This window comes from Streptopelia decaocto (assembly GCF_964273445.1).
Source record: "Streptopelia decaocto genome assembly, chromosome: 2".
NCBI classification, from domain to species: domain Eukaryota; kingdom Metazoa; phylum Chordata; class Aves; order Columbiformes; family Columbidae; genus Streptopelia; species Streptopelia decaocto.
Window position 1 is genome coordinate 119,000,484 of NC_138655.1, and position 8,101 is coordinate 119,008,584.

Genomic DNA, 8,101 nt, shown 5'->3' on the forward strand with positions numbered 1-8,101 from the left:
AAATAAGAAGTCTCAAAGAGGGAAAGGCAGCAGTTTGAGTACAGCTGCTCTTAGGCAGCAAAGTCCCCACCCAGGAGAGAGACAGTGGCCCCGCTGCAGAAAAACTTCCAGCAGGAATTTATGTTTGTCGGAAGTAAGGGGACAGAAAATCCCTCAGTCTCTGATCTCTAATGAAGCACTCATGCTCCAGCTGTACCAAAGTCATTCAGCAGCAAGATCTGAATCCCATGAAAACACGCTGTCCCAGGTTCAGTGCTTTGCATGGGCTTGTTTTTCTGTTCATCTCTCACACAGAGCCCTCTGCACCAAAGATTCAGCTTGCTAGACGAGTCAGTGATGTGATGGCAGAAGTTCTGCCTCAGAGCACATCTATTATTCACGGGGTTTGCAGAGTGCAGGGAGTTACAGATGTCATGTCCTGCCGAGGCACAGAATGTCTCAGAGACAGACAGAAGGAGAGTAACAACATTTTTTTCCAAGGCATGTGTGGCCCTAAGCAGCTCTAGAGATGCACATTTGGTAGCTGATAGGAAACTGGCCTGTTTTATCTCTGCCTGCATAGGAAACACTGATTCTTATTCTTATTCTTATTCTTATTCTTATTCTTATTCTTATTCTTATTCTTATTCTTATTCTTATTCTTATTCTTATTATTTTAAGCAGTCAGGAAAAAAACGATACACGTTTTCAGCAAGTTAAAACAGGTCCTTGTTCCTTCCTTTCCACTCCCAGGAGCATAATGATGTGGGTATGGAGGTTCGTGCAGCAGGCATGCTGCGAAGACAGTGAATTGCTGCTACTTGTGTGATGAGGGACGTCACAAAATAGTGACTTACAGGAATAATGGCAGCCAGCATTTGTCACTGATCTAATTAATCAGGACTGCTTTCTACAAAGTGCTCCCCCGCCATTTCCACTATACCGAGCGTGCAAAAAGATAGTAATAAAAAATCAGTTTGTGGCTAGTGTGGGGGGAATGTGACCACCAGGTGACACTCTCGCTCCACGGGGAATACAGGGCGGCTGTAAGGCTTGGCAGTGTGCAGAAAAAGCCAAAATTTGCCCGTCTCTGGATTTTTCCTACAGGCTATAACTGGGACAGCAGCTTCTCCTCACCCTCAAGTAAGGGGGACACTGGAAAGCCCCTGACAAAACCGTGGGTATTGCTCACTCTGGTCTAGGTTTCATTTTGCCAGCAGGGAGTTTTTGTGCAGGGAGGGAGTGACGTGGATGGAAACCTGCTGCTTGGGAAGGCTGTGGCATCTTTCACCATCTCCTCATTCTGCTGTACATGGGGAAGGCTGGTGCTTGCCCCACTCATTCTGCTGTACATGGGGAAGGCTGGTGCTTGCCCCACTCATTCTGCTGTACATGGGGAAGGCTGGTGCTTGCCCCACTCATTCTGCTGTACATGGGGAAGGCTGGTTCTCACCCCAGCCCCTGCCCCCTCTGGAAGGGATGAACACCCCATGGTGTTATGTAGCACTGAACAGAGATTTTGTAGTTGCTTTAAATGCAATAGTTACCCTTTCAGTTTTGGCTATGGAATTCAAGCCTAAGGTTTCCATGACATAGCCTCCCCGGTTTCGCTCATCTTCTGGGCACAGTTGTCTGTGTCCCAGGGAACAGGGTCTTGACATTTCCTCATCCTCATGTTCACTCGTGAATGAAATCAATCCCTTCTGAAGCCACAGCCAAACTCTCTGGGGCCCCAAGTACACTTTGGTTCCCATGGAAAGAAGCAGACTTTCCTACCTGCTTGCCACTCTGAGGGCTGACTGGCATTACCAGTGGCCCCAGGGGACGGCTCGTGGTTGCGTGCCATTGCCACTGTCATTTTTCAAGATGAAGTGGGTGGGAAGGCACAATTTGCACTACTCAGTTTTCTGATCCTGGTAATCTGGGCTAATGTGTGAGTGCAGCAGTGTTAGTGAAGGAAAACGCTTCTAAACCTCTTGAGTTCAGGTGGGCATCATATGTACTTCTCACGTGACCCTAAATCACATCAATAAGCTAAAGTTTTCCTCTGCTTCTGCTTGCCTTGTTCTCCCATTCCACAACCCTCCATTCTGTCCTGCCCTTAAATGACTTGTCAGACTTGGTTTTTGGTGTAGCCTGTAACATCTTGCTTAAGTTCCCTAATCAGATCTCTTTCCATTTGAGTTCCCCATGGACTAAACAAACCTGACATTGTCAGCCTCTGCTTCAGTTGAAGCCTCTTCTTGTCTACTAGTTTATCCTTTTTGCTGTTTACCTTTTCTTTTCCTAGATCATGAATAAAGATGTTAAGTACAAGGTCACTGGGGCCTGCTGATTTGCAAATCTTGGAGCTAGTGGTATTTCAAGACCAATTCCATTATGTAATTATGTTTCACTTACTGGGTTTTCTCAGGGAAGTCATTTGTCACAGAGCAGCAGGCTCCAGCTTCCTGGAACTCTCTTAAATCAATCCCATCATATCGCAGAAGCCTTGTTTTAATATATTCCATTGTAATTTTTTAACTGTTTGCTTGAAGAGGCCTTCCTGGTGTATTTAGTAGCAATTAGGTTTTTCAAGAAATTACCATTTTAAAACATAACAGCTAAAAAACCCACAAAACCCAAAGAAACCGCAGTAGAGAAACCCCCAAACAAATCCAGATTTCCTGGAACAATGATGAAGTGAAAAAATGTGTTGAAAAATGTAATCTTTGCATTGATGCTGGCCAGCCCTTTGGGGATTTTCAAGTGGTGAGGTACCTCATGTAGGGCTGATAGGGATTTACAGCATTTGACAGGGTGGAGAGTGGAGAATGCAACACCCTTATTTGAATGTAGGGTGGTTAACCACATGGAGACTTTTGCAAGCGTATTTTCATGTCCCTATTCTGATGTACTCCCTGGAGGAAAGTGGATCAGCTTATCTGCAAAACTTAATTTAATCTGCTGGTTTATGTTTTATATGCATATCCCACAGAACCCATGCTTCTGTTACAACAGGCTGACGTGTTTGTTAAGCTCAAAGTGGTATTTCCTGGGAAAAAATAAAAGCAGCGTGCCATCAAGAAGTCCAAATCGCTGGCTTGGAATCTTGCTTCACAGCTGAAAGATTCATGTCAGTGCCAGGGGAAAGCAAATACCTTCTGGCCTTTCCAACAATGGCCAACCACAGCTGTTTGTACAAGGATGAGAAGTTGCTGCCATTTCTAAAATAGCTGTATTTTACTGAGTTTGAAGGAGGCTGTTATATGTACATCTGTGCAAGTGATAAAGACTCTCTCCTGGCTCCAGAACGTTTTGGTTAGCTAGAACATTTCACCCTTCAGTGAACAGTTTGGGTTTTTTTGTATCTAGTTTCAAAATCCTTTCACAGGACAGCCTACTGGCATGTTTCAATAGATTTTCTATAGATTTGTCTGCATCTGCAGGCAGCCCTACTGGTTCCGCAGAGCAAGTTCTTCCTGCAGTGATAAACACATCAGGGTGTTTAAAATGCAGAGGTATTGCTAAAATAATCACAACAGCGGATCAAAACTCGCCCCTTGTTTTTCCCATTCCCCTCCTTTGTGGATAGAATTGTGCTTGTGAAAATGAGAAAGAAAATATGTCTGATTTTTTCTGCACCTCTAGTCCAGCTTGCCCCCTTGGAGAAGCTCTTTGCACATTTCTGAATCAGGAACCAGGTAATCTATAGCATTAGTCCTGGATCTCCTTCTCCTTTGTAGGGTTCTGATCTCATCCCCTGCTCCATGCACTAACAAGTTGGGTGAGCCAGCCCTGGTATGTACCATCAGTGTGTTCATTTTTCACACGGCGTGGTCCCTCAGTGTGGTGAAAGCAAGGTGGCAATGGAAAGAACTGCTAATGGCCTGACTGTCTCAGAGGTGTGGGAAATGCAGTATGCCGTCACTGGGAAGGCACAGCCAGGGTGTTATTTCTCGTTCTCATGTTGTATGAAGGTAATACAGGGTTGTCCAAAGTGCCTTTTTTGTCCAGGCAAAAATCCAGCTGGGATCACATCATGGGGAAAAAAAAAAACTGTGACTGTAATTCCAGAAGGAATAAACAGGCACTGTCGGGAGAGGAGAGGAGAGGAGAGGGGAAAAGGAAAAGGAGAAGGAAAAGGAAAGGGAGAGGGGAAAGGGAGAGGGGAAAGGGAGAGGGGAAAGGGAGAGGGGAACGGAAGGGGGAAGGGAAGGGGGAAGGGAAGGGGGAAGGGAAGGGGGAAGGGAAGGGAAGGGAAGGGAAGGGAAGGGGGAAGGGAAGGGAAGGGAAGGGAAGGGAAGGGAAGGGAAGGGAAGGGAAGGGAAGGGAAGGGAAGGGAAGGGAAGGGGGAAGGGAAGGGAAGGGAAGGGAAGGGAAGGGAAGGGAAGGGAAGGGAAGGGAAGGGAAGGGAAGGGAAGGGAAGGGAAGGGAAGGGAAGAAGGCAAGGGAGGAAAGAAAAGAAAAAGAAAAAGAAAAAGAAAAAGAAAAAGAAAAAGAAAAAGAAAAAGAAAAAGAAAAAGAAAAAGAAAAAGAAAAAGAAAAAGAAAAAGAAAAAGAAAAAGAAAAAGAAAAAGAAGAAAAGAAAAGAAAAGAAAAGAAAAGAAAAGAAAAGAAAAGAAAAGAAAAGAAAAGAAAAGAAAAGAAAAGAAAAGAAAAGAAAAGAAAAGAAAAGAAAAGAAAAGAAAAGACGAATTTAAGTAACCAGCTGTGCATCCAATGATGCCTTGGTCTACCTGGTTGAATGCCTTTATTAAAGCAGAGCTTTCCCTCACATTATTCTGAAGAGTCTACATTCATTGTCCTTTGCTCTCTTGAGGGCTATACCTATTCTTAGAGCTAATTTAAATTAGCAGTCACAACTAATTAAAGCAACTTAATTAGTGGAAAAATACTGAGTCTTTATCAGGTGCTCCTTGGCTAGAACACAGACAGAGATAACAGAGCTGAGCAGGAAAGAGATGTTTTTTCTTAAGCTTTAAATATCTTGCTAATATGAAAATGTGGTTATAACCAAACTCTCATGAGGATGAAGTTTTCCCACAGCTGTAGCCCAAACCTGGATTGTTCCTCCATTTCCACTCAAACTCCTGTTGACTGCAGAGTGGTATTACGTGAGGAAAGGCTGGATTTGCCTGGGATGGCTCACGGTGGAAGAGCAAATTGGGGTATAAGCAGGGAAAAGTGTGAGAGCAGTATTACTCACTTCCCTGACAGAGGGGTGAGAGCATGATGCACTGGAAGTGGCTGGCAGCCTCCTCTGCCCTCCAGCCCTGTGCTCATCAGTTGGTTCAAAGATGGGAAGAAGGAGGACAGGGGCAAGCCATGGTCCTCCCTTGCTTCAGGCACTGGGTGTGAAGGCCAGTGGCGCCACCCCAATAATCCCAGATAAGCCCTGTAGTGGTATGGGCCAGGGTTGAAGCCACAAGCTGACTTCACACCAGGACTTGTGTACTCACCTCCTCATGGAGACAATATTCTTGTCTTGCTGTTTCCAGATTCACCAGCCGAACAGGAGAATTTTATTTGGTCACTGAGCTTCCTTCTCTTCAGGTTTCCTGGGGGTTTCTATGTTCTTGGGTGTCTGGTGCTTGGTGCTTCTCTGCTGCCCAGGGACATCTGGCTCCTGACAGAAGTGGGTCTGAGCAGTGGTGGATGTGAATGTCAGAGCCCCCAGGAGTTCCCTCTGACCACCAACAGCAAAATAGAGAAGTATTTTATAAGCACTCACCAATCTGATGGCTACAATGGTACAACTTTTAGAGGGCACATTAAAAAAGAAAAGTAATTACTATCCAGTTTAATTAGCTCAGAATTTAATCACCCTTGCAACTGAGGAAAAACACCACAGTCTGTCTGTTTCTAATTTAAGCAGCACAAAATTCTCAGTGCCTGTCCTGGAACACCAAGGAGGTAAAACTATATATACCTTGTATCTCTCAAACAAGTGACCCAACCATCCCTTTAATTCCCCATTCTACCAGTGATTGTAGTGATCCAGTGGATCAGTCAAAACAATTGATACTAAACAAGAGTGATCGTGAAGCCCCCTAAGTCCTAGTTTGTGTGATACTTACTCCAGTAATCATTTTATTTCTCCTGCCACAGATAAAATGTTCTTGACTGATCAGGACAGGAGAATCCCATTTTTGTTCCGGCAGTGTCTGCAGGAGAGTGTCCCGATCCATTCTGGTTTAGAGAGGGAGAGGGATGAGAAATGTTCCCTTTGTGAACACTTTGCTGTGCAAACACCATTCTAGATTAATAATAATTGGTCCATTAAATCAACAAAGCAGATAATTTTTTCCACTCCTTTTCAAGTCATTGTGAGCTTCTTCAGGCCTGACTCAGACCACATCCTTCTGTTCTGGTTTGCCTTCATTTTTCTTTCCTATATTGGCTTTTGGTAGGACTGGGAAATTATCTGATAGCCAGCTGGTGCCCCACGCAGGTGCATTAGGAAAGGAGAGTCGGGAATTTTCTGAATGATTGAACACATTGTGTTTTGCAATATTAGAGACAAGACCCTGGAAGGTAGGAGCACAACTACACTAAGGTTTCTTAGGTCCAGCTACTCCAGCAAGAGGAGTGCATTCCATGAAGTCCAGGGACATAAGGATATAGGTCAGTTAGAATGCAGATCTGCAGAGTGTAACACAGGTAGCTAAAGCTGCTCTGAATTTAAAAAAAAATTAAAAAAATCAGCTGATGAGGGTCATTAATGTAAAGGTCAGAAAGTTGCATGCAGAACAGAGCGGACTTCAGCAAAACGTTAAGAAAAATGAGTATAAGGAGGAATGAAATCAAGTCCAGGAGGAATGAAATCAAGTCAAGGATGATTTAATCCAAAAGAGCTGTGTGTCATATGCTGCTTGTTAGTATCTGGTTTTGAGTATTGCCATGATTCAAAGTGTCTTGACTTACCAGTAAATAGGTGCCACTTCTGGGTCTGAGTAAAATAACTTTGTCCAAGACTGCACTCCATGTCATATGGGTCATATGGGTCTTCTAGCAAACTGATTTCTTCCTCTCACAGAAGCCTCCATTGTGGCCATGTAGCCATTCATATTACAGTATAAAAGGCTACAGATACAAATTCTGCCTAATGACATTCCTGACTCATGTAATTTGTCCTTTCCAAGGGAGTAGACATAAAGGAGGAAGAAAGCCCTTAAATAATTCCACATTGCATGAACTGTCCACATCATTCACACTTATATCTTTATATCATAATTTCAAGAGCTTACCTTGCCTTGGGATGTCTCCCTGGTAGGGAGATGGATCATAGAATCATAGAATTATAGAATCATAGAATCATAGTTTGGGTTGGAAGGGACCTTCGAAGGCCATCTAGTCCAAGCCCCCTGCCATGAACAGGGACATCTTCAACTAGATCAGGTTGCTCAGAGCCCTGTCCAGCCTGGCCTTGAATGTCTCCAGGGATGGGGCATCTACCATCTGGGCAACCTGGGCCAGTTTCACCAACTTCATTGTAAAAATTTTCTTCTTCATGTCTAGCCTGATGAAAAGAGACTTTGCTCTGAATCAGTAGCTATGGGTGGCCATTCCTAGCAGCGGGCCACAAGCTTTCTACTAACATTACAGCTCAGGCCTCTGAACCTGTCAGGAGTTTTGTGGGTGGTTATGAACCTGTTCAGTTCTAACGGCAAAACATTGCTCAAGAGTCAGGAAAGCATTGTGGTGCCATTGCAACATCTTCTTCTATATCTTAATGCTGATTCTGCAATGGTATGGTTTGGCAATTTGTGATAAAAATCTAACAAAACTAAGCAAAAGTTTAACAAAACTAAGTAGTTATTATATCTAACTTGTGGACTGGTAAGGGAAGAATGAATGACCATGAAAAAACAGACAGCATGTAAAAGTAACGCTAAGTGGACAACAAACCAAGAAGGACAGATGCCCCTGCCCACACACACATACTGAGCAGACACTTCCCAACAAAAAACCTGGGACATGGCTGACTCACTTTAAACCTTTGCTCTTAAGACTGGCACCGTCAACCTTAGGACCCAGGAAGGCATGGAAAGGGTGGTATTAGCAACAGAGAAAGGACTGAATACCAGGAAGTCTGTGTATAACATTTTAAACTAGAGAATTAATAGGAGTGAGCAATAAT